Source organism: Hirundo rustica, chromosome 3 (assembly GCF_015227805.2).
Source record: "Hirundo rustica isolate bHirRus1 chromosome 3, bHirRus1.pri.v3, whole genome shotgun sequence".
In the NCBI taxonomy this organism is placed as follows: Eukaryota; Metazoa; Chordata; class Aves; order Passeriformes; family Hirundinidae; genus Hirundo; species Hirundo rustica.
In genome coordinates, this window is record NC_053452.1 from 96,394,995 (window position 1) to 96,422,888 (window position 27,894).

The 27,894-nt window shown below is 40.6% G+C and overlaps 1 protein-coding gene across 3 annotated transcripts in view; it reads right to left on the reverse strand.

The window, feature by feature from the left end:
* The window catches only part of DLGAP2 (DLG associated protein 2), a 428,484-nt gene that overhangs the window by 371,662 nt on the left and 28,928 nt on the right, over window positions 1-27,894 (reverse strand). The window lies entirely within an intron of this gene.

Genomic DNA, 27,894 nt, shown 5'->3' on the forward strand with positions numbered 1-27,894 from the left:
TTAGCCTCCTGTATGCACCTTTTTTTTCTTTGAAAGGCTGCAGGGACATCAGTAAAACTGGAGCCTAACACTTCTTAGTGTGCAGGTGTTAAATTGTTTGAATTTAAATAAATTTGGAAAATTGATATCTCTAGTCATCTTTATTTGGTATTCTTCATTGTCCATGTAAAAATTTCGGTCATTCAATAAGATAACAGAAAATATGATATATCACTGTCAACTCTTTTTAATTTTATTTTCCCTGATTTCTTCTTGAGGATCTAGATCATTAAATCAGGAGATTGCAAAATCAACTTAATTTAACAAAAAGTCTTCTTATCCAAACCTGCAAAGAAATTTAAAGCAAATGAAATTTAAAGGCTCAAAAGCCAAGTAAAATCCCAACAGCAAAAGTATTTTAATAGGCAAAAAACCCAACATAATTTTTAAACAATCTTATGATTTTTTTGCGGCTGACTCATGATTCTGCAATGTTTGAAGTTGGCAATACTGATACCCTGTGATTTAGATGACTAATCACAGACTGAAAAGCTAATAATCAAAGTAAGCAGTTTGTGAAGTACCCACAGACTAGAAAATATGCATCTCAACTGCTCAGCAAAGGCTTGTGTATAAATTGACAGCAAAGAGAATCAGTTTATATAACTGTTTCACAAAGAGAGAAAAGAGCTAATCAGTTAATCAGTTATTTTATTTGTATCACATAATGCTACCAGCTGCAGTACTGAGTGTGAAGAGGGAAGAGCATGAAATGGAGAGAATAACAGGGTAGTGCTTCAGCACTGCATTCACAGGGAACAGGGGAGTGTGAATGGAATTCAGCAAACAACATGCAAGAGTGAAAACTGCCTAAAGTAAGACTGCAATTACACTGCACACCAGATGAGAACATACCTGGGGGAAGGAGGGAGGCAAGCACAAAAGGAAGTCAGGAGAGAAGTGATCTTCCGGCAATAAAGAGTTAAATTTGGGTTCAAAATACAGTCCACGGAATATGACTGTGAGGAAGACTAAAGAGAATGAAAGCAGCAGAAGAAATATCATTTGCAGACAGGTGGAGGCAACAGGGGTGACTCCTGGTTTCTTGGCAGGTTTTCTGATTAGATCAATTTTTTGTGCACAGTAGTTCTCAGCTGGGCTCTTTTCAATCTTTTATCTTATCTGATGGTAAGCAGACAGCAGAAGGAGGTATATGTAGCACATGCTTGGCACCAGTTATATTTCCTAACAAGAAGATGGATTTTTTTTCTGAAACTGCTCATAGCAAAGTGATGTTGGCAGAAGCTAAAGCATCTACATATATCAAAGCTGCTCAATCAGCCTAGTTCCCTTAAAGTAAAAATGACAAGGAAGTATGATTTCTGATTTTCAGAAGTTAAAGAGGAACTGAAGAAATACAGCTAATATGGTGGAACTTTATTTATTGACTTGCAGAGGCAGAAAAAAAATTTTTGAAAAGAAACACTACATGTTTCTCTGAATTTGTGTTTTTATTACTACTTAATTGCAAAATATAAAGAATGTGCAGCATTGGCCCACAAATTTGTATCCTCTCTAGATAAAATTTATGTGTTCTTTATATAAAATTTATATTCTCTTTATCTAAAATTCAGTAGAGCTGTTAGTAGTTTCAGAAAATTTGCCCGCAAAGGCATATTTAATTACAAGTCTGCCAAATGGGAGTTTCGCTTTCTTTTGAAGAACCTGTTTTAGGCAGGGTATTACATTAGTAGGATCTCTAATCTGATCCAGCATGGAAGCTCATATATCCCAGGGAAAAGGAAAATATGGCACATACTGTTTGAAAATGAAGGTTCAATAAAAGCAAGCAAACCCAAGTAATTGGAGTGAATGGAGAAAAATGATCCATCTGTACTAGGGCTTCCTGACAGCAGCTGTCACTGATCAGCCATTTCTGTAATATCTAAGGTGCTGCAAAATTGGAGTGGATCCCAAAATTCAAAGGAAGATTGCAGACTAAATGGGAAAGACAGAGGGACGTATTCCACAGCTGTCATCCAGATAGGAAAGATATTCCATTCCTCACTCCAGATGGAGAGAACTCACATTTGGATGCAGGGAGTGAGGGGGTGACTGAAATTCATTCATGAGCTGCATGTACAATGCAGCTCTTTCGAACACGTTGCAGTGATGTACCAAGAAAGGTGGGGGGGCATCAGCATAATTAATCCCCTCATGCAGGAAATGTAGGGGTCACTGAAGGAAGAACTGTTGCAGGATACATGCCTCACATTCAGAGCATGTCTGTTTTGCTTTTACATTTATTTTAAATAAATGCCTTATCATTAGCAATGGCACTCTAACTTCAGGGAATCCTTGTCAGGTGACAACATTCTGCTTCTGTTGACATAGTTTCTTAATTAACTGTAAGTGTGAGATTTACTCAACAATATAAATATTTTTATAGAAAGGCATGCAAGCACACAAAGGAAAAATATTTACATATATTGGGGGGGGGTGATAGAAATGTCAGTGAGAAAAAGTCCTAAAAATGCTTCATGCAGAAAAAAAAAATGGAGAATTGTACCTGGAGTGCATCAGGCAGAACATCATCAGCCCATCAAGGGAGGGGATTGTCCCACTCTGCTCTGTACCGGGGCTGTCTCACCTTGAAAATTGTGTGCAGTCTTGAGGGCCACAATATATGAAAAATATGAAGCTAAAGGAAGGCCACAAGAATGGTGAAGGAACTCATATGAGGAGCTGCTGAAGTCACTTGGTCTGTTCAGCTTGGAGAAAAGGAGACTGAGGGGAGACCTCACTGCAGTTATAGCTTCTTGTGAGGGAAGAGGAGGGGCAGATCTCTTCCCTGTGGTCAGCAGCGACAGGACCCAAGGAAATGACATGAAGCTGAGTCAGGGGAGGTTTAGGTTGAATATCAGGGAAAAGTTTCACACCTGGAGCGTGGTTGGGCACTGAACAGGCTCCCCAGGAAGTGGTCACAGCACCAAGCCTGACAGAGTTCAAGAAGCATTTGGACAAGACTCAGGCACATGGTGTGACTCTTGGGGTGTCCTGTGCAGGGCTTGGATTTAGACTTGAATATCCTGACGGGTCCCTTCCAGCTCAGCATATTCTATGATTCTTGATCCTATGTACATGTACATGAAGTGGACAAAAGTTGCTAAAAAGGTTTGTAAAGAGCAACTCGCCATGCAAAATACTGACAATAAAATTAACAAAAAAAACCCTGTGTATTTTCAAGGGGTGTTTTTAATATCCAGAGCCTTTCAATTCATTTATTTAACTGAAAAAAATCATAATATCCATGCAAAACACATACAAATTAAAGTGAAATAAATCTTGATTATTCTGTCCACAAATATAGACTTTGTAGAGCACATCCTGCATATTCCTGTATATTCTATGTGTTCTTACTATTCATACCATTTGATATGTGTTTACAAGACATGATTGTTCCACCCAGCTCACCTCTCCCTAGATGCTTGTAAACTAACATACTGATCTAACAATAGACATTAAATATGAGAGTTTGGGGATCTGCCTTGAGGAACTCAAACATTTCTATTTTATTTCATGAACACTTAGCAAGCTCATACTCTTGTTTATGGTTTTTATTGCAACCTTGAATTGCTTGCCTTGCTTCAAGGAAAGGAGATACTGATATATGAGGGGTGGTTCACATGCGCTTCTCTCTTCTATTTTCCCTAAGAATAAAGTCTGATTCATGTACTAAAGGCTTTGCCAGAAGCCTGCCTGTCCCTGACTGAAACTGTTACAGCCTCTGCAGAATGAAATGGCAGCATAGGGGATATGCAGAAGGATTGTGCACAAGCTGTTATGAGACAGAGTCTCGACACAGCTCTGGAGGGGAAAAGGAACTCCTGAGCTCAGCCCTCCATAGAGACCTCAGCCTTGGCCTCTATATCCACAGGAGTCTTCAAGTGCTGTTAAAGGTCAGGTCAGAGCAACCAAGGGTTTGGGTATAAGTCAGGGAGTTCTGGAAGATCAAGATCTCCTCAGTGCTAGAGGGATGGTTATGAGATCAGCACAGCAGGATCTGCACGGAGTAACTGCAGTCCAACAGCAATGCATGATGCAGCGAGATCTGGAGTTATCTTGCAGAGAGGAGGCTCTCAGTAGTGCACTGAAATCCTACCAGAAACTCCTTTACCTCAGAGAACTGCTCTGCTCTTACTGTCATTAGCTCATTGCATCTGTGGATCTCTATTTGAACAATTTATTTCTTCCCTGAAAAATTGTAAAATGTGGATGCATAATGACAACAAAATCCAAAAATTGGCAGTGCTTTATACATGAATGTGAATTCTTGCATTTCATCCTGCATGACCCCCAACAAAAAGCTGCCTCACATCCCCCAGCACATCTGCCTCGTTTCACTCTCCATGCTCACATCTCTGCTTGTTCTGCAGCCTCTCAGATGACCACAGAAGTCTTCATAAGTAGAATCCTTTGCTGAAGACCTGTTAGCCTCCAACACATCTGTGATTTTTGGTAGAGAAAGGGAAAACAGGCAGCCGTCTCACAGTACTGCTTGGCTACATTTGATCTCTGAGAACTGCCAGGATATAACCCAGAATTCCCTCACTGATAGTGACACTGTTAGATCTCTCATGCACAACTAAAGGATGCTTTAGAAATGAGACTATGGCCCCAAGGAAAACCTGAAAGCAGACAACCAGCATGGCTGCAGTGCAGCAGCTCTGGGCCCAGGACTGCGATGGTGAGCTCATCACACAGCAGCAGTGAGCCTGGGGACCAGAGAGGGCTGTGGGCAGGAGCCCGACAGTCAGACAGCAGGGACCTCCAACGCCACAGAGAGCTGCCAGAGAAGCTGGGAGTACCAAAAAGTCAAACCACCTGAGACAGCCACGAAGGTGCTGTACATATAGGGGAGGTGATTCACATTACTCATATTCATGCTCTCCGTAGGCAACAGAGAGAAGCAGGCACCCTGAGAGAGACACCCAGATGGGCTTCTATGGCAGACAGATGAGCCATCTCTGAAAGCCTGTTCTCTCCATTGACTGCAAAGGCTGACTACGCAGGATCCACAGCAGTGTACTCTGTAGCTCAAAAAAGTTGAAAATTATTGCACCACAGTTAGCTTGATTCTATTTTCCAAATATACATCTCATCCAGGACTTCTGTATATTCTGAATTTTGAAAACAAATTGTTTATTTATGCTGGTTTAAATACTACAGATGCCCACCAGTCAGTTCGGCATTTTGCTTCTTTTATATTACATGATAATAGGCATGATTTTTATTATAATATTTATAAGTATATTTACACACATTTATCTAGCCTACACATAAATGTGTGAATGCAGATTCTTTAAAAATTTTGTTCTCAGCCTTCACTGTCAAGTATCATTGGTGTTTTAAAAAGCATTCATATGAATATGTACATTTGAAAGCGTGCTACTAGAGATTTACAGTATGCTTTCACATGCTGCATCTCAAATGGGATATAATAAAAAGGGATACATCTTGTTTTAGTCAGTAGACTTGAGCATAGTCTGTTTCATATTTCGCTGGGTTCTTCTGAAACCTTTGAAATAGAAATCAATTACCAGTGATTTCAAAGGGCTTTGGACTCAACTTCCTATTATCTTGTTAAGACAAGTGGCCCAGTTTACTTCCGTTTTAAAATTCTCCCTAAGTTGGAAGGCACAGTAATAGCAATGTCACTCTGAGAAATGCCATACACCTCACCTGAAAATAAATGTTTGGAGAGGTAAAACACACATTTGGAAAGAAAACTCTGTAATTGCTGTAAAAGTCACAGGTTCTGTGAGGTTGGAAGCAAGGAGTAGCAAATGTGGTGGCTGACCTGAGGCTTATTATCTGCTTCATCCTGCAGTATCATCCACTTCTACCTAGGCTGATGTTCATATTTCAAGCTCTACATAGAGAGCTGAGGCTAAATCTCCAAGTCCCTCACCAAAACTGATGTTAATTTAACTTAATTTTCAGCCATAGGTTCTTGCTGTGTTTTTGCCTGCAAGGTAGGAAAGCGGGCTCCTGTGTGATCCTTTTACTCTGCTCTAGATTTGTGTTCAGCGGTCTGGGGAGCTCCCCACCTTCCCCAGGAACAGACATCCCTGCTGGCATACCCTTCACAGAGCCCTGCACCGCTGCTGCTGCTGTGGGTTGCCCCCCAAGGCCCCCCCAGCACCTCTGTGTCTGCTGGGAATGCCACCAGCACCCTGCCGCACCCGGACTGCCACCCTGCCATCAGGGACAAAGCTTCATCTCAGCTTCTGCCTCATGTTCCCTGCCCATATGCCTTCAATATTCATTCTCAATTCATTACATTGCACTTGAATTAGCAAAGCAAAATAATGAACAGAAACTATTTAGAGAAGAGTCCACATAATTTTGTAGCATCTATGTGCCTTCCTCATGCTTTACCAGACGTGTTTTCATTTAGACCACTGCCAAAGTACTGAGCAGCTTTCAGTCAATAACCAGTCTCTGCAGATCCCCCCCAGGAAAAGACATAGTCAAACCTGAAAATGAGACAGTTGTTTATTCCTCCTAGCATAGTTGTAGGTTTTAATCAAAATACCCTGTGATACCAAGCCAAATACTTCAGAGAAATGAAATTGCTTCTGTATCCACACAGTTGTTTCCATCAACCAATCTATAGTCCTGTCAGAGAAACATAACAGATTTATCTGACAAATATTCCTTGCCATCAAACCATATTGACTGGCATTGTTTATGTTTGTTAACCTATCCATTCTGTTGAGTCTTCCAAGGTAACTCTGCCAGTATTACAGTGGAATCCAGATTCATGTAAGAGGGGGGTGTACTTGTGTTCTAGGTCCCATTTTCTACCCTTGACATTTAAACTACATTATAGCACTTTTTAAAGTTTCTGAAGTCTTCTTAGCTCTCCAGGATTCACACTAGTGGTTCAGAAGCGGCCTCAGCTATTTCCTCCATAATTTTTTTGGACAAAAGTTATTTACTCAGAACTGATAACCTGGAAAAGTTGGAAGATTTCCATCACCCAAGGCAGGCACACAGCTTTCATGGAGAGCTGTCTGCCTTTTGCCAAGACAACAAGCAGTGCTCAGCCACTTCACAAAAAGGGGGAGCTGGGCTGGAGAAACAGGGAGTGCCCTGAAGAGTCAAGGTTGCTGTGCACATTGTTGCTGCTTCTGTGCACATCTCCTCAACAGGGAATGCACACCTTTATTACCATTTTGCCATTTTCTTCTGAATACAATTGTAATTAGTGTAATTATTATGCAAAGAGATCCAAGAAATTGCTGCAGAACATGCACACTTCCAGATGGGTTTCTCAAGGTGAAGTGCTGATGGTAATAGAATTGCTACTACACCTCCTAAATAACCATAAATTCAATGGGAGAAAATGAGGCAACCTAACTTGAGCTCCGCTGGGAGAAAATAAGGAGAAAGAACTCAGATTGTATCATATGGACAGGGAGGAAATCAAAGGAAAATGATTTGTCTTTTGTGTTTTAAATGAAGTATTTTGTCTGTCAGATTCATTCATCTGATACGAAGATGAGCAATAGCATACACTTCCAAGATAAAATCAATTATGTATTATCTTAGAGTTGTACAATCTCATTCTCCACAGAGGCCTTAATGTGACTTACATATAGCATAATTCTTATTCCAGATCTCTGAACAAAGCTAAATTTTACTGACAGTTCATTGTACAAATTCCAATTTATGGTTTTTCCTGAATTCTCAGAGAGTATAAAATTGTGAAGACCATCTCTGCTTGAAGTAGAACATGAATTTTGAAATATAATTAAAATAAAAGAGCAAATTAAGACATTTAATTCATTACCTCAGAGCACTTCTGCTTACAGTACCTTCCTATATTTTATGTCAGTTTTAAATATGTAAAAAAAAGGTTTTGTTCCTCAAAAACTCCCAAACTGTGGCCAAGTTAGCCACATTTTAATCAGTTTCTTAATTTATATCCATTATGAAATAAAATAAGGAAATAACTCTTGTTTCTGTATTCCATTAAAGTGTTTCTGTAAAGTTAAAAACTATTTTGTTAACATGGCATTCCAAATTTCAAGCAATCTATTTTTGTAAAAGCTAAAAATAATATATCACATTTCAGATTATCTTCATTTGCCAAGTTTTGGCAGAACTCACAAAAGTACAGTAGGATTTGCTGAAAAATTTGCAGAGTTTACAATGCTTAGCTCATTTTCAAATGGAAAAGTTAATTTCCATTTCCAAAAAGATTCTTTCAGGAACTCCACGTTTTGACGTTTTGTTTTGTGTGGTTGTGGGGTTTTTTGTGTGTTTTTTTTTTTTTTTTTTTTTTTTGTTTTGTTTTGTTTTGTTTTGTTTTTGTTTTTGTTTTTTGGGGTTTTTTTTTTTGTGTTTTTGTTGTTGTTGTTGTTGTTGGGGGTTTTTTTTTGTTGTTGTTGTTGTTGGGTTTTTTTTGTTTTTTGAATGCTTGGGGCATTTTGAGCAGTTGAATTTGAGCTTTTTCTTGACTATCCAATCTGTCATCACATTGTGCTTCAAGAGTGTTCTCACTAACAAGACAGTAGCCAGCCTATAAAACATTTCATTCATTCCCTCTGAACAGATCAATTCCCATTAAGTCATCCTCGTGACATCTCTTTAGAGGAAATGGGAATGGAAGGACATTGGTACACCAGTGGGACAGTGAGCCTCCATGCAGCAGGGCAGAAGTTAATGTGTGAAGCGCTAATAGGTAAGTTTATAACTGGACGAAACTTTGCTTTGAGAGCATGGACAATGAAACGTATAGTTAGTACCTTTAATTCAGTGTGTCCAGGCTTTTACTTTTAAAAGGATCTGTTATCAGAAAAAAAAAAAAAAAAAATAGGACAACAAACACAATCACTTAGTCTATTGACAGAACAGTTGAGTGGTGTATACACCAAGGAAAATGTGAAATCTTAGCCAGGAATGAGAGATCAAATCACCTTTGTGAACTGTGCTTTCTTAAAAGTAAACCTGAATTCCTAAGGAGTTACTATTTTACAGAAGACCATCAGTGATGGTATTTTATGGGGAAAATATGTACAAAGTAAAGCATTGATCAGAAGAGCGTTAATTGTAACAAACAGTATGGAATGACCGTACTCTCAAGTCTACTTGATGTGGGAGTATCTTTTAAGAAGAGATGTTCCCAGCAACTCCTGCAAGATGCAAAATAGATGATTAAGGCAAAAGAATCTGGCAGAGACTGATATTCAAAAACACCATACAGCTTCTCATGAAGTCTGGACTGAAATGCCATGGTCCAAGTTGAAGAGCCAGATTATAATTGCGTATAGCTTTGATTGTGGACATTAGAAAGGCACTACCACAGGGTCAGCGTGATCAAGCCCAGCCACTTGCTGCCAGCCCTGTGGATAACAAGAGATGTTTCCTCTTCTCTCTTCCCTGGTTTGGCTCCCAGATTCCTTGTCAGAGCTCCACCATGCTTGTGTCATGCTTGCTGCCTTTCTGCTCTAATGTCCCTCAGTGAACATAGATCAAGCATACGTTTAGAATAATTTCCCTAAAAAGCAACTCTACATTTTGCATAACTGTGATATTATATAGTCACCATCCACTGAGTGCTGCATGTTTCCCTGACAGATAAGGAGGCAAAATGAGCCCAGGTGCTGCTAGATTCAGCACTCCTCTCTTTCTCCTCTGACTACCTACTGTAACCAGAAAAACTCCAGTAGGGAACTAGGAATGCATCTTCTCATGAAAACAGCTGCATAAAATGAGAATCCCATTGCAGTGAGCAAGGACATAGCCTTGGCTATAGAAATAACTGAGTGAGCAATGTACCCTGAAGCCCAGTTGCCTTAGGCACTCACTTTCAATCCCCTGGACTTCCCTAGATGGAATTTTCTTCTATACGTGGCTGCCTATGCTCTTTCTCACAAAATACACTGGAACATTTCAGAGACTGACAGGAGGTAAGGAAATGGGTTTTAAGTTTTTTCCATAGCAGACTAGAGTCAAGCAACCAGCATTTGTGACTGAGGTGAATGCTCATTAACTTCTTGATCCCTCTTAGTACAGCTCTTCTATCTTCAATTATTGGTTTTTTTTCCCTTGGATTATCTGTCTGTCTGTCTGTCTCTCTTTTTTTTTTTTTTTTTTTTTTTTTTAACCAGAGAAAGACAAATACACAGAATAGGATAGTAAAAATTAATTCTTCTTGTCGTATATATATATCTATTTCAGTGAGTATGGAGCACTAAGCATTCAGAACACATGCAGTCCCTCGCTCAGAGAAATTTCCCCAAAAACCAGTTTTAGGGGTTTTTTTTATCCTGCCCCATTAAGATTTAATTATTTTTGCAAAAGGAGAAATCCCAAAGGACTTCACCAACAAGAACGAACTAAGACACTCAGACCAGTTTCTGGTAAGCTAGAAGACAGAAGACTGAGCCCCCTTCTACAGGAGAGGGAACTGAATGCCTCTACATTTAGCTGGGAACGCTGCTGTTATTTTATCACTAGAAATTGGGGCTGCTCTCCAGCATGCTTGTTTTTTGCATGGTACTAGTGGGAAAGCAGTTTCACAGAATGAACCCCACAGGTAAATAATTGTATATCTTATAAATTCTAGGGTTTAGGCAGGAGATCACAGCTGCTGCAAAATAAATTCCTACTTCTAACCAATCTCATTGAGGTACAGACAAATTCGAGCTTTAATAGAAAGGAACTGTCTTTGAAGAGCACAGCTAGAGCATGTTTTCTGGGGTTTCCTGCTCACAATACAAACAGGAGAAGGAAGAGGGTAGTGCAGAAATCAAACCCAACAACCCCAGGAATCAAAATGGCATAGTTTTTCTCCTTTCCCTTGAGAGACATCTATTTGAACAAGGCTGTGTCACTTCAGCAAATGAATGAAGGAACCCGGGCCTTCTGACTCCCATGAGACTTGCTGAGTGAGATGGGGTTTTTGTATCATTGTTGGAGGGCTTTGTAAATGCCCAAGAGAGATTTTGCTAAGTCAGGGCTCAGAATAAGTACACTCCTTGCTTGATTTCATCTAGGCTCTGATGAAATAGCCTAGTCTTATCACCTGCTGTACCTTGCTCTGCACACAAGCTAGCTAGCATTTCTAGCGTGGTATAACACAGTATTCTATCAAGGAAGACAAAGTGGAACTAATAGCAATCAAACTGCATTTTACAAATCTTTCAGCATATACAGCAAACATAACTCAGAAAAAAACAGGCTATGAGGTATTTGTATTCATACTCTAGGTTAAATCTACAATGGAAAATCACATTCAGAACTAATTTCCTTATTTGAAGCTTAAGAAAATAGCACATAATCCACATGATATCATACATTCATTGACTGGATAATAGGTGGGGGAAAGATAGCTCGCATAGAAATAGATAAGAAGTAGTGGTAAATTCTGCAACAGGTACCTTAGCAAGAGTATACATATATTTATACATGGTATTTCTTTATGAGACCAGACGACTGCCGATGGCAAAAGGAAAGAGCCTGCTCTCTCTCTCACTGGGTGGGATATAACATCTTTATTCTGGAGTCCTTTCCCCGTGGATGCTGGTGCCAGAGAGAACCCCGCTCCGCGCGTCCAGGGGCTTTTTCCCCAGGGGGCAGGGCCCAGAGGCAGGGACAAGCCACTGCCCAGGCAGGGATAAAGTGGGAGTGGAATAGAGTTGGGTTACATTCCAGTGTGGGGGATGAGCACAGCTGATCAGGGACAAACCATGTGATACAGAGAAAAAACATTACAAATCCGATGAAACACAATATAAACCCAATTAATGCATTACAACATATATACGTATATATACACATTTACAAATAGCAGTAGCTATTTGGACTAACTAAACTACCCTAAATACTAAAAACTTCAGACTACCTAGGTAGAATTTCATGAGGCAAAGCTAGACTCTAGGGACACAGTTTAGTGATGGACTTGGCAGTGTTAGGCTAATGGTTGAACTCAGTGATCTTAAAGGTCTTTAAACGATTCTATGATTTTATCTCTGCAAACATGCCATCTGAATCTGTTAAGTAAGCAACTAGGAACCACAACTTTTGAGTAAGATCATATTATTTGAGTACAGGGTACAGCCTGATCATTTATGACAAAATCAGCAAGTCACTCTTCTATTAAAACTTGACATATATATATATATATATATGTATGTATGTATGTATGTATGTATTTTTAAAAGAATGTGCTTATTTTAAGTGTTTCAAAAGAAACAGACATTTGAAATCTCTGGTCTTTCAGGAATTTTGTATTTGGTATCTGTTTAAGATCCTGTCTTTCATTTATACAAAAGTTTGTATCACAGTGCACAGTATATGGGAGTGGCTACTTGTAAGAAAGGTATAAGACTAAAACAAGACAGTTTATAAAAACTTTGGAGCATGACACAGATTGCAAAGCAGGGTCATTATCCAAGTGATATACTGCTTTACAAAACATCAGTTGGAATCAACAGAAATTCAGTTAAACTCATCTATCACTGAGTTGCTAATTTCAATCTATTTCAGCTGCATTAAAACAGTACCAGTATCAGTGGGCTCACACCGTTACTGGGTAACTAATGGGCTCCAGGCACAGCCTGTGATGAGATTTGTTTCAGAAAGTGTTGCCACAGTCAAAGTGTGTGGCTCTCCAATGCAGTTCACAGCACGTGCAGCCCTCAGAGGGCACCTAACAAAATCCACAGTAAACATAGAGCAATAACTATAAGAGAAGACTTGAGGCGCAGAAGGAGTAAGACTAGCTGTAGCCAACCATCAAAGACAGATGCATTCCTGGTTTTGCGATGGAAAGTTCTGATTTGGCCACCATAAAGACAAAACTTGATGACTGCAACAGGTGAGTAACAGCAAGGCAAGTCTGAAGCGGCGTTATCTGTCCACTCTTTTGTGCCATCCATCCATAACTTCTACTTTTCCAGCACATTTCTACTCTTCCAGGGCACAGGGCAATGGCTGAAGCGGGGCAATGGCATGGAATATATCCATGGTCTCCTCCATGCAACCAGCAGAAAGAGAAAGAATCACAAAGAGGGAAGCAAAGCCCTCATGCAGCTCTGGAAACATTTGTGCAAGCTGAAGTGCTGCATGTTAAGATCTGGGAAGTAAATTAGGGCCCACTTCCTGGCATATGAGCTCACTAGGAAGGACTGGTGTTTAGTGAGCAAGTTTGGCTTCTGTCCCTGATGGAAGGACCAGCCCCAGGATCAGTTCACAGGATTTGACTACATTTATCTCAGCTGCTGAACATCAAACACATGCAAGGTTTTCAGCAGACTGCAGTGAACCAGAGCCATTGTTTCTTGCCTTATCTAGATCATTCCCACCCCCTCACTGTGTGTCCTACAGTGCTGGCAGAGAGGTCAGATCCCTGTGCTGGTTTGCCTCATGCTCATTGCTTAAAAAATGAGCTGCTCCTGAAGCTGCTCCTCAGGACCATGTCCTAGGGTAACTTTATGATGCCTGTATCCCCAATCGTCTGTTCTGTTTGTGCTGTATATTGAGTCCTGTGCCTTTAAGACTGGTTCTAAGAGCAAGGAGAAGCGCGGAGTTTGTTTTGAGAAAACTACCTGACTCCTCCACATTCTTCTGCGGACGGCGTGTCCGGCGGAGGCTTGGAGAGACTGCAGGACAGAGATTTTTTTTCTTTGCTTTTAGTTAGTTTCAGCTAGCTAGGGCAGAGAATTTCCCTGGACTGTTTTTTTTCCTTTTTCTTGGAACTGTTTAAACCTGCTCTGGACTGAAAACCCAGGGGAGCACTGGGGGCTGCACCTGCGGCCCACCGGGGCCTGGACCTCGGCATTTTCCAGCAGCGCCGGAGGGACTGGGACTGGAGACGCTGAGAGAGAGCCGAGCTACACCCACGGCAAGGACTTTCTCAATTTGCCATCTCACTTCAGAAGGAGAGGTTTTATTGTTTCATACTATTCATTCTTTGTGCTTGTATGCACTTCATTTGTTTAGTAAAATAGTTTTTTCCACTTTTCTCCAAAGAGGGTTTTGGTTTTTTTTTTCCGGACCGGTTGGAGGGAGGGCCCACGTGGGTTTGCTTCCTTAGAGGGATCCTATACAGGGGTTTTCTCCCAAATTTGTCCCAAACCAGGACATATTTCTAACTGGTGCCCAACGTGGGGCACGAGAGAGTGGAAAAAACTTGTATTGATTATTATTAACTGCATTTTTTTGGTTGTCCTTTGGGTGGGGATTAAACAGTCAGTGGCCATGTTGCTTCTTGAATTCCTAATGTCTCGTAGAATGGAGTCTTTTCTGCATTTCTGTTCCCTAGGCTTTTTTGAGGTTTTAATACCTTTCTGGTCCCTAGGTTTGTTTTCTTACCCAGAAATAGCTCCAATATTGTCCCTAACATACAGCTTTTACATTAGGGATACACAAATTAGACAGACCAGCAAAGCCAAGGGCTGTGGCCAGGGTGAGCTGCACACCAGCAGAACTGACTGCACCCACCAGTGACAGCCCCTAGAACAGGCTCAGAATTGTGCTGAAATTACCATGAAAAATGGAAACAATCTGCCCCAAGCCTACTAAGCTAGTGATTCCTAAGTAAAATATTTCAAAGATTTGACACATCCTAGCAACCCCAACAGATATTTTGGAACCCAAAATCCGTGTTTTCTCCTAGTTTACTGTTCAGACACAAAACTGAATAGCTTTGCTTGGTATGTATCATAAAGCAGCTCTTGCCTCATTTTAAGGCCACTTATGTTCTCCTCCACTACCCATATCCCATGCTGCAGCAACACAAATATTTCACCTGTCCACTGAGCAAGACACCAGCTAAGATCACTTGTCACATCTTATTAGAGCTGCCCAAGCGCTGGCACTTGGTTCATACCTTGCTGGGGGTATCCATGACCCTCAGGTTCCCCATGCCAACTGCCCAAAGACACCCCACAAGGGCTCCAGCTCCCTTGTCTGACATGTACAGCTCCACCACATATCCTGCACCATCCCTGGGGGAGATGTTATGGACGCAGTCATGCATCTTTAGAGCAGCCAGAAGACATCAGCAGCTGGGGTGAGCCATTTAAGAGCCCTTGTGTTAACATGACCCTGAGTTCACCCACAGGAATACTTAAAACTCCTGCCTGGCACCTGAAGAATCCTGAAGCCAGGGATATTGCAGTTTATCTATTCACCATAGGCAGAGTCCTGACTTTGCACCACCCCAACCTGCCATCTGCAAGTGCAAGCTGATGCTCCCTTGTTTCAGTGTGAGGAGTAAGAGGTTTCCTTGCTCACCTTTTTATTTTACTTGTGGCTTTTAGATCTCTCCCAGCTCTTTCTTTCCCAGCCTGATCATTACAGGCTATGTAACCTTTCAGAAGTTATTCCAGATCTTTCTCTATCCTTTCTCTTTTCTGTGGTTTGCCCACTTCTGCTAATTTTTTTTTTTCAAACCAGCTTAAGGAAAATACAAATATCTGCTTGGTTTTTATCTGTGGTTTCTTATCTGTAGCCTTATTTAAGTAACTCCAAGCTTGATTGCTATTTATTATTTTAAAGGAATGGGTGACTATTGGTTCTAGTCCTCTCTATAATTTGGATCTGTGGTGAATTTCTGTGTGATTGGATTAGAATATAACAGAAGTAAATATAGGGATCTGTCACTGAAGTTTATGGCATGCACACCAAAGAGAAAAGGTTCCTTGTATTGGTCATGAGGATAAATAACATCCATGTCCATAGTTCTGGAAACAACTTGCTTCTGCCTGAAATTTAGACTGTCACAGTCCAACTGCCTAACCAAAATGAGACATATATCCATGCTCCACTTTGAATGACTCTTGTGGAGCTTTGCTGTAAGATTTTACTGCTCTGGTCAGAAAAAGCTATAATATGACCCTGGAAGGCAACTAACATATAAGCTATGTAACATGAAGTTATGATGAAGAAAAAGCACTTTAGCTGCATCATGTCATAAAATATGTGAGATCAACCATGCCAGAGATGTAATTTATCCTCAAGCGATTTCAATTTTTGAGAAAAACCCATAGTGGTTTTTCCTTACAGTGCCTTTACCTCAGGATGGTTTGTGTCAATCAGTTACTCTCCAGCAAAACCATGTTTTTCAAGCCAAAACTGCATGCAGCAGTCAAGGACAAAGAGCAGATATGAAGACAGCAATCAGCCCCTCTTTGGTGTTTGCTGAGCAGTCAAGCCTGGCTGGCAGTCAGACACAAAGCAATTATTGATGTGCAAACAGCACTTTGCACTCAGTTCTAATTTATATATTTAAATAGAAAACACATATTCCACCAAATCTGTTATGTGCACAACCTTCCTCTGCAGTAAAAATTTACTCTTGCAAAGTAAATTTATCTGATCACAATACAAAGGTTCCATATCATGTTTGCCAAACACAAATACAATACACTGGCCCTGTCCCCAGTTTTACTCTGTGCTTTTCTTTCTAATGAAACACTATGTTGCTAAATTTTCCTTTTTTTTTTTTTTTTTTTTTTTTTTTTTTTTTTTTTAATTATTTCTGAGACTGGAGTTATTCATACAGCAGTTTATAACCCCCTCTTCCCCCACATCAATTTCCTTTCCTCAGCCTTAGGAGTATCCTAGCAAAGGTGCTAATCATGGGGAGATTCCCCAAAGCTTGCTCTGCTGTGATATACAGTGACACACAGAGAAGGTTCAGAACCACTGGCTTGGGTTCTTAAATGGTTTTGGGGCATGGGGAGGATGGAAGACCTTTGAGTTGCTTAAGCTCTGCTTAAGCCCTCACAAAGCAGACTGGACCCTGAGCCTCCAAACACACAGGCTTCACACTTTGTGTGGCTCTTGTAGTTAGCAGTGAGTTCCGGGCATCAGGACAACAGCATGTTAGATATTTTGTCGAATAAGTTACTAGATCTATAGCTGTAAAGTATCTGATGGTGAAAATAATTACAAGCTGAAAGATAAAACAGTATAAAACACTATTCAAAGGCTTCTGTAAACTGGGGCCACATATTCAGAAACAGTGAACTGAAAGCATGACTTTTGAGGTCATTGTATGTTTGCAGTTGTTCTGCTCCAAAGGAACCACAGCATCTGGCAGTTACGTGCTTAGGCATCCAAGAAAAGAACATTGAAAACACTAATATTTTTGTCCAGGTCAGCAAAAGTGGCTACAAAAGAAATATTAGAAAAAAACAAAACACCCAACAGAATCAAGAAGATGGCTTTCAAGATTACAGCTACCTTATATTCAAATAAATATATATAAAAAGCTGGTCTTGGAAAAGGTCGTGGTCTTTATGAATCATTCATAATGTCTTTCTCACCGGATTACTTTGCATGGGATAATGTGTATCTTCCTCCTTATAGGGAAGGAAGATGCATTTACATCTCAGGCTCAGCCTATGAATGCAAAGCTGTAAATAAATTTAGTTTTTGATCTGGTTATTTAATTCTTTAAGTCACTGCAAAGGGAAATAGCCCACTCATGCTAATGGCAATAGTTTACTTACAAAGCAGACCAGGAAGTGAGAGCCATTAAAACTAATACTAATACTAATCCAATTATTTCTAAGTTAGAGAATCTACAATACAAAGAAAACAATAAACTTCAACCAATCTGAAGCATGTATCCGGAAAATAAGGGCTTGGATTAATTTCCTTTGGTATATTCAAGTTTCTTTCCATGAAATTCTTGTTTTGCCACCTTAGTTCCTCCAGAAACACTTCTGGTATCAAAATGTAAAAGTATATGTGCTAAATAATTTAAACTACATATTTTACTGCATGCATTACATTTTCACTTTTGCTATTAATTTTTCACCATTGTTATGATTATTATGTGTAATCAAAAAACAAAGGCAATACCTAGAAAGCTTAACAACACCTAGGTGGCTTTAACAGGATTTGAAAATTATGCTGTGATAACTTATCTTCTACACTTTCAGACATACTTATATGTTCATAAGCAGAGACTACAAAAATATTGACAAACAAAAATTTCACACAAAGAAAATAGAAAATATAGAGCTGCACAAGGTTACGGCATGCACCATGTATGGTATTTAAATTTACAGCTAATGTAGTTTATAATCCACTTCATCATCAGATACCATAATTCAAAATTGTCTTTAGGTACTGCTTTCCTACTTACAGACTTACAGCACCATTAATTAATTACTAAGGAGAAAAAAAAAAAAAAAAAAAAAAAAGGCAAAAAGGTCTTTTGCACCTAGTTCAGTTGAAGCATTTTATGAATTACAGTAACATATTGATTCTTTCAATGTAATAAAACTAAATCAAATCCCCACAATAGCAGATGAACACCTAAAACGGACTTTGGGCTCAACAAAATGGCTTGTTTCATTTCTTGAAATGTGAGTTCAGGGAAAAAAATACCCTTTCCATAGAAAGTAATTATAATTTTGTAGAATTGTTCAACCCATTAAAAAAAAAAAAAATCAAAGGCTCAAAGAAATGTAGATAACTAAACACATGCCTCCCTTTCCCCCCTACACCATCCCCTGGTAAAAAAATTCCTACAAGGATGTCCTGGTTTTGGCTGGGATAAAGTTAATTGTCTTCCTAGGTGCTGGTACAGTGCTATGTTTTGAGAATAACGTTAATAACATTGAGGTTTTTTAGCTATTGGTAATACTGCTTACGCAAAGTCAAGGACTTTTTGGTGGCCCATGCTTTGCCAGTGAGCAGGTACCCAAGATGCCAGGAGGAAGCAGAGCCAGGCGAGCTGACCCCAACTGGCCAAGGCGATATTCCAGAGCAGGGAACATAATCCTCAGGACATAAACTGGGAGGGATTTAACTGGGAGCTGCTGACGCCTGCTCAGGTATGGGGTGGGCACCGGTCAGTGGGTGATGAGGAATTGCATTGGGAATCACTTCTTTCTCTTGAGCTTTACTCCGCTCTTTCATTTTTATTACAATTTTTATTATGATTATCGTTATTACTATTTTTGTTACTATCATCATTAGTATGATCAATATAATTATTATACTTTATTTTGCTTCAAATAGTAAACTGATCTTAGCTTCGACCCCGGGGTTTATCTTTTCCTTTGCCGATTCTCCTCCATCCTGGGTGGGGCAGGGCGGGATCCGGGCTTACACAGGGACGAGGGAAGGTTGAGCGGCCGGGATCCGAGCTTACACCGGGACACGGGAAGGTGGAGCGGCCGGGATCTGAGCTTACACCGGGACACGGGAAGGTGGAGCGGCAAGGATCCGGGGTTACACCGGGACACGGAAGGTGGAGCGGCCGGGATCCGGGGTTACACCGGGACACGGGAAGGTGGAGCGGCCGGGATCCGAGGTTACACCGGGACACGGTTGAGGGCCGGGCCGGGCCGGGCCGGGCCGGGCCGCTTTGCAGTGCCGGGCCCGCTCCCGCCGCCAGGGGGCAGCACCGCACCGCGCCGGCGGCCCCGCCCCGCCCCCCGCCGCGCGCCAGGCGCAGAAGGGCGCTCGCTGCACGCGCTCGGCTCTGGAGCTTTCTGGAACAGCCTGTGGAGGTGCCGGGGTCGCTGTCCTGGCACAAATCGGCCCCTGATGGGCCGCGACCTCTCACCTCTGCCCAGCCGGGAGGGTCTCCCTACCACAGGCACGGCCCGCGGCAGCGATGGACGCGGGTCACAGGCCTGGGGCTGTCCTGGCCGTCGGTGCATGGCAGAGGGCAGAGAGGGAGAGTCGAGGGAGGTTTGGGCTGTGCCACTGCCCGGGAGTAAAAAGCACGGAATAATCTCCCCGCCCTAGAAGTCGTATCGCACATGTACCACAGCACCGCACTGAGTCCTGGATGTCATTATGTGCCGTCAACCCTTTGTCTTCTCCACAAACACCGGCTGCTGTCCCTGAGCCGAGAGCAGGCCCCGAGCTGTGCCCACAAACACCGGTTGCTGTCCCTGAGCCGAGAGCAGGCCCCGAGCTGTGCCCACAAACACCGGTTGCTGTCCCTGAGCCGAGAGCAGGCCCCGAGCTGTGCCCACAAACACAGGCTGGCCTTGCTGAGCCGAGAGCAGGTGCAGAGCTGTGCCCATGTCTGAGCCTTGCACAACCCTACAGAGACCCACACAGAGCAGCAGCAGTGTGCAAACTTGGGGCTCTGCTCCTCATGCATCAGAAGAGGAGCAGCCCTAAGGTGAGGAGTGAACAGCAAGGGGTTAAGTATGCTAAAAATGCAAAAGACTACCCCCTCCCCACCCCCCCCCAAAAAAAAAAAAAAGAAAAAAAAAGAAAAAGAAAAAGAGAAGGGAACAAGTTTTAAGTTCTTGCAGTGTGCACATAAAGCAAAAATAAAACCATGGCTCCAAGAAGCTTTTAATTTAATAAAACCATGGCTTTTAATTTAATTAAGCATGGAAATGTTGCATGTAACAAGGAACACAGGGACACATGCAGCATGTTAACAACCATACTATGGAAAAAAGCCTTTTCATATATTTGACTTTGCCATCGTAGACTGAGAATGTTTATTGATAGTCCCTCTTCTCTTTGCATACAAAATACAGGAAAAATAGACAATATAATTAAATCATCGAGTCATTCATTCACCAGGTAGAATGGACATTATTTACTGGAAAGACATATATGGGAATAGACTAAAGAAAGACCTGAGCTTGTTTGCGAAAATCAGCATTAGCAATATAGGACAACCAGCGTGGCAATATAGGAAATCAGAAGTCAAGTGAGTAGAAAACACAACATATTACTATGCTGAATCCTCTGCACAACCCAAGAAATAAATTAATAAATAAAGGATAAAAGTGCATCTTTTGGGAAGGATGTTAAACTTCTGTTTGGAAATTCTTAAACAGAAATCCACCTGATAAAACTACATATATGGTACATTCACAGTGAATCTGAGACATCTGAATTGCATCAGACCCATAGAGCTGACCCCATATGTGTGTGTCCCACAGAACTGACCCATGAACACAGCAAGGCCTGACATCACAGAGACAGCTGGGAAATAACCTGCCATTATTCAAGGAACAGCATTCAAGGAATTCACACTTTGGCTTTATTCCACAGTGTTAAGCAATGCAGTACTTCTACTCCAAGTCATGGTCCAGACAGTCCAAATCAGCAACACTGAATATCTAGCAGTTAGGCTTCCTAAACTATGTCCAAAGAAATTTGAGATACCTAAGAGCAGGTGCCACATAACCCAGCATATTAAAGCAAATACTTGAAGATTATAGAAATGCCTGAATTTTATTTTTTAGGCTTTTTTTAAAAAAATTCTGGAATTCAAGAACTTTTGAGAAAACAGTGGGAAGGAACTTACTTTAATTTGGGGATTGAAGCACTAATCCTTGAACCCCAGTGATGCATTAGGAAATTCCACTTGATAGTGGCAAGATGTGGATTTCAGAAAATTAATTCTCCCTGTAAATAGGGCCACTTCACTACAAGAACAGGTGGAGCCTTACCAACAGAAACTCTTTCAATTTTTAAACTTTTTGGGATTTGTACATCTGTCTCTTGCCTACAGTTCTCAGAAGATTTACCTCTTTACATACATCCTTTGTAGACAGAGCTACCTGAAGGACAGAGCTGCCTTGTGAATCTGTACTTCCATTTACTGGGAGCATCTTAAAATGCTCCAAATGCAGTGCAATGCTAACTCAGGGTGCGCCAGTACTGAATTGTCATCAGTATCTTAGCAAATCAGAAGCCCATCTCAGTCTTCTCTGCCTTGATTTTGCTGGGATAGCATTCCCTCAGCTCACAGTGCTGGCAGGAGGATCAGTACCCAGTACCATGATGTCTGGATGATGCTCAAATATTAGTTGAACACCCTTTAAGAATGTATAGAAAAACTCAGAAACTCGTGCAAGAAAGTAGACTGAGTTGTCTTCTCAAGCACACCAAGGCAAATATAACCACTGAAGATCAGGAACCAGTCACTCTTGAGGTAAGGGCAGGGATGGGAGGGGTATTGTATTCATACATACATACATACACACATACATACATACATACATACATATATAAATATATATATAATCTTATAATAAATGTGCATTTATGTTCAGTCCTCCCAATATACTGCACCAGAGCAGGTTTCAGGCTCCTCTAGGCAAGAGTTCTGGATGTGCAACGATGATAGCCTTGTTCTACTCTTAAGAGCAGCACAGAACAGTGTAGACACAGCCAAAACCACTCATGTTAGATATGTAGGCATTTAAATCGCAGCCAAGCTCTTTGGTTTGATTTACAGTAGAAGTAGGGCTCTTTTATTTTAGAAAAGTGAAATCAAATCAAATCAAAATAAGTTAATTCCTATTCGTAAACCAGTAAAATATTCTTTTCCATACTCTTTAGAAATTAAATATTAGTTTGACTTGCCTGTCAGTACACAACACTGAATTGCAGCTGATATTCTCTCAGCCTAATAAACTCTGTAGATATCAGCTCAGTTTGTATGATGTTGGAGAATTCAACACCACTTTAAATCTATCCAGGGTGGTCTACATTCTTGATTAATGTGTATTTCCCCACTGTTTTGCTCTGTTGGTTCACAGAGAAAAGGCACCAGCTTACCTGAGCTACCAGGATTAAAGGATAAACTGACAATTCAGCTTTCTCACAATTTTGCCTCAAAGTGACAAAAACCAAACACACATATCAAAGGATTTGATGCCCAATAGCAATATTCTACCCCAAAGGGCAGAAAATCATAAAAGCAGCATTAACCAACTGTGCTGCCCACAGACCCCTGTCTACCAGCAGTGGGGAAAGATGCCCAAGGTGAGCTCAGAAGTACAGAAACTACAGGTTTGAAACGAGGACAATCCAGAAGTGAGGTGAGCACAACCTGTCTCACACTTGCAACACCGAGTGCAGAGACCTGCGGACTTGAGAACAGGGTCCGTGTGACTCCTCTGTCACGTGGCAGCAACCAGCCCCTCACCTAAACGCCCCCAGGTCCTACATGACTTCTCTGCTGGGCTGAAATACTGGATTTTAGGTCAAATCACTGCAGAAAATGCACCTAAATGTAGAGAAAGTGGGACTGAAAGGGTGGTGGACAGGAGGTCAGAGGCTCACTTAGCACCTGGCTGCCCCTGGGTTGCAGCATCTCATCTCTCCTCTGGTCACATAGGCAGCATTTCACGCTCCTCAGACTGCTTCTGTGCAAAGGAGTGAGAAAACCCAGCCCTAGGCAGCTGCAATTCCAAATCACAGCCAACCCTGTTTTTTCCACAGCCTCCCTCAGAAAGCAGAGTGCAAGACAATAACAGCTTTTCCTGTTCCCCATGTACTGGCAGGAATGTGTCCCACCTGTGGAAGCTTTTTCTTTTACCTCTGTCCCACCACTGGACATGCTTAGACATGTGGAGCAATGTTAGCAAAACTAGTAATTCCCTGCTAAATTTTTAAATGCTCTTATTTATATTATTGTTTATGTCATTATTTATCATTTTAAATGATAAACTGGATTTATTGTGATAGGATTGCTTTAACTGGGTTGGTTTACTTAAACTGGATTTATTTTGTGGGATTTCCAACTCCTCCTGACCCTCAGAACAGGAAGTATCTGAGACTGAGCACCAATTTCAGGCATGAGGGGAAAATCAAGAGAAGGTGATGCCTTTTGTGAATGCTTCAGTATTCAGAACAGAACCAAATAACACAGCAGGATGATGGTTTTGCTTCAGAATAAGACTTCAGAATAAAATAAAGATAGAAAAGGTGTAATCATACCATATGAGAAGTTAATATTTTCAAATCCAGAGCAAAGGGAGGTCCCTGCCATATGTGTCTAAATCTTGCAAAGGTCTAAAATGTAGGTCACATCTATTTAGGACACTGAGCATCCCCTTTGGCTAGTTCTACATGGCTTCACACTGAGGTACTTGAAGAGCTATTTGGTTCACCACGCTACTTAGCATCCAGTTCTGAAATGCTGTTCTCTCGCCCCAGGTATAAAGTTTCTATGGGCTTCTTCTCAGGACTGGAGAGTCAACTTTTGGGAGACAGGACCGAAAAAGAAGCATTGCAGTGCTGGGGATAGGAGTGCACATGTCTTTCACAGAGGTTTCCCTGAAGCCTCTCAGTGCTTCATTGGTAAAGGTGCCTTAAATTGTGTGTGCTAATTTATGTTATGTGACTAGCACACAGTTCCTTCTTGTAACAGAGAATCCGGCCAGTTTTACCTTGATTTTAACTTATTAATATTTGGGTCAAAAACTGGGAAAATTCAACAGGATTATAAAGAATTATTTCTCATAGACATGTTCATGGCCAGTTCTTCATCCTGAATTTTCTTATTCCTTCAAAGATTTCAGTGAATGCCTCGACATAGTGGTTCTATCAAAGCTTTTGCACAAACCTATGAACTAAAGAGTTCATTCAGTCCTGTGTATATTCTTTGCCGGATACGAAACTCCCTGCTGATTCAGGAAAATATAGATGTAAATTTAGAGGTTCATTTGCTTAAAGTTTTCCTTGAAGACAAAGAATATGTGGTAACTCAAATACAGCCAATGCATTTAGAACTGTACACTAGAACATGTACCAATTTGATGTTTTTATGTTACTTTAAGCTAATACATTACTTAATTGCTTACTATTCTTTGAAACACAAAGCATGAGAAATTTTGAATTTGAAAATACAGGAGATAAAAGAGAATGCAAAGCATCTCATCCTTAAATGGGGTTTTACCACTGTCAGATTTAATGTAAAGATTACAGATATTTTTAAGCTCATTTTTTTACATGGCTGTTTGGGGCCTTATTTTGAAACTAGAGAGTAATTTGGGCATTATTTTGGACTTCGGCTCAAGCAGAAATGTAACTACAAATCAAAGAGTCTTTCTGTGTGCTTGTGGTAATGTGTATCAGAAAGGACTAGTATAAATAGGGAACAGTGATGTTTGCCTTTGTGAACTAAAGTTTTCTGTCCATTTGATAACTTACAGTAGCAAAGGGGCTGAAAGGGGCCCTCATGCTAATAGGGAAGGCAGAAGATATTTTCCAATTCTGTTTACAGAGCACTATGTCTGTAAATGCATATGTATCTACCAAGGGCTAAAGAAGTATCAGGTAGCAAAAGTTATCCAAGCTGGAAAGAAGTATGCTGATGTGAGAAACAAATTGGCTCTAAACTGCTAATTGTTGAAAAAATAATCTTTTTCTTAGGAATACAGTGAAACTGAGTCATTACCTTCTCACTTGCTCAAGTAACCATCTTACACTTCAATTGATTTATTGGTGAAAAGCCTAGAAAAAGAGCTAGTAAGCATCTTGGAAATTTTAAGGCACATTTTTATTACTCACAACTGAGATCCCATGAGCTTGCAACACTGTTGCAGATGGGAATGCTGGACAGCCACCATTTTTTTTTGTCTGAAAATGTTTCTTTACAACAAATTTACTGCAGAGGATACTTCCATAACAATGTAAAAATTAATAATAATAAATCAAGAACAATGTATTTTTACAATGTCAGGTCATTGCAATCTTGCCTTTCCATTAATAGAATTATTCTTTTCATACACAATCTTTTCTGTAGATGAGATACTTGGGGAATATAAGAATTTACAAGCTTAGGCTTTTCTTGCTTATTTGACTTCCACAAATGTTAAAAATATTTTTGGCAATTGTTTTCTTTCATTGTGAAAGATCCCTTTGCATCAGGGAAGACACTCATCCTTGTATCTATAAACCTGTATTTGTTGTCTCAGCACCACTCAGATCTGGAACAAAACTTTAAAATGTCTCTTTACTTCAGGTTTCAGTATTAATGCATTTAATAGTACTTTGTAAGGCTTAGTATTGTTTTATTCATATGTAAAACATTCAATGGAAAACTTTAATTACATGTTACTGATACAGTAAACTGCTAAGTCATATCTGGGACCATTAATTCAGGAAAGGAAATGAATACAAGTCTTCTAAGAAAAATAAGAGAAAGGGAGAAAGAGCAACCTTTTCTTGTGTAGATTTCTGCCTGCAATGGGTATGATCTCCACCACAAAACCACCACAATTCTAACACACTCTGTAAAAAACTACAAAGATGGTTCACATTTCCAATGAAAGAGAAGTGAAGATGAGGAAAAGGGTTTTGAAATAGAAGCTTCTTTGCACCATCTTATTTTTCCTGTCAGAGAAAAAAATGAGACCAACTTTTAACTCTTAAAGCAGCTGTGGGTTTAATAACCTCCATAGAGTTTTTGCCTTCTGGACCCTAAGGAAGCTGTGTCCCTGGTATGGTTTGGAAATGCTTCATCTAAGATAACGTTTTAGTAACACTGAAGTACAAGTAGATGAGTAGTAGCATAACTTTATGTTTACATTTCAGTCTGGGTTAGATATAATTACTTTTTTTTTTTTTTTTTTTTTTTTTTTTTTTTGACAGTAATTTTTTGAAATTGTAACTATGAAAGTTGTAAAATATTTCACTTCTCCATGCAGAAAGCTCATCTGTAGAATGAATTCCGTATCTAGCAGTTGCACTGCATCTTGGCTGCTTCAGACTGATGAACTGTAAGGGGTAACTCTGACAAAAGCCTGAATCAGTGCAGGAAGCATAAGGATGCTCTGAAAGGTTCTTGATAAATGAAAAACACTTTCAACTCCACGGCATATGTATCAGCAGATTGCAAATTTGTGTGTTGGAGGGGCTCCCGAAACAATCTTGCAAAGGCTGCTGAACACCAATGAAAGGCCAACAGTGGCTGGTATTTGAATCTAGCCAGCTCACTAAAGTGTGGGTTTTTTCTGCTTTTCTTATTTCTTCAAAGAGATTTGGGAAAGAAAGGACAGAAATCTCTGTATCAACAGAATAAGGAGCAATACTCTCAATTCCAGCCTGTTAATTTCCACAAGCTACCAGGAGCAGCAAGGAACAAAGAGAAAAAAACACCAAGGAACTTTATCCTTCTACCAGCATTTTTGCAATGCAATGGCACCCCTGAGACTTCCATATTGTTGCTGAAAGGGATTTTAAGCACTGCAGTGCAGTGCCAGTTTGCTGGGAAATTGCCTTATAACATCTAGATCAGTTGAAGCTTGTCCTCCTGCACCTTAGCTTATGACTTAAGTAGAAACTGAAAGATGCCACTTGCATCAAATTCTTGCTGATCTTAAAACAGCCTAAAACAGCCTAGAAAAAAATAGCACCAATACTTCCTGGAATGGAGTAAAGGGACTGCAGTCCATAATGGAATTATAAAATTGAGGTGTTTATGAATCCAAAAAATTAAAAATGGACTCTTTCAAAAATAAGCCCATGAGTTATCACTTTTCTTTGAATCAGATGGTTGCAATAATGAAATAATATTGAATTTTCCCAGCCAACCAGTCAAATCTGTGCTGTGATAGCAGCCTCCTCATTGGTGGTAAATGCAAGCATAGTCCAAGAGGGATGTTGACTCCTGCCCAAACTATAGCTTTGATAAGTTGGACTATCAGAGAACCATGAACACTTCCAGTTAATTGTCCCCCAGACACCAAGGAACAGCCAAAAGCTTTTGATATCAAAAAGTTAGGGTGTAGTAGGCAGACTGCTTGGCCATCACCTTCTCAGTGCACTCTTGGGCCAACTGGTTGGGAAAAGAGATATTTGGTACAAAATATAAGCTTTTGAATAGCTAACCATTATCTGAACTAAGTTCAGTCCCAGCTGTGCCAAGAATAAAAGTGGGGAGTGGAGTTTTCCAGGCTGGGTCTCAGAAGGGACAGGCACCACAGAGGAGGTAGGAGAGGTCTGGAGAGGAGGGTGTCAGGAAGGAGCAGGGCTGGACTAGCTCCAAAGGAACCCATGCCCAGAGGGAAGAAGACATGAAGGCACTGAGAGGAGGAGAAAGCAAAATCACTGTGAAATGCCATAAAATGTTTGTAACTGTTCACTAAAAGTAATTAATTT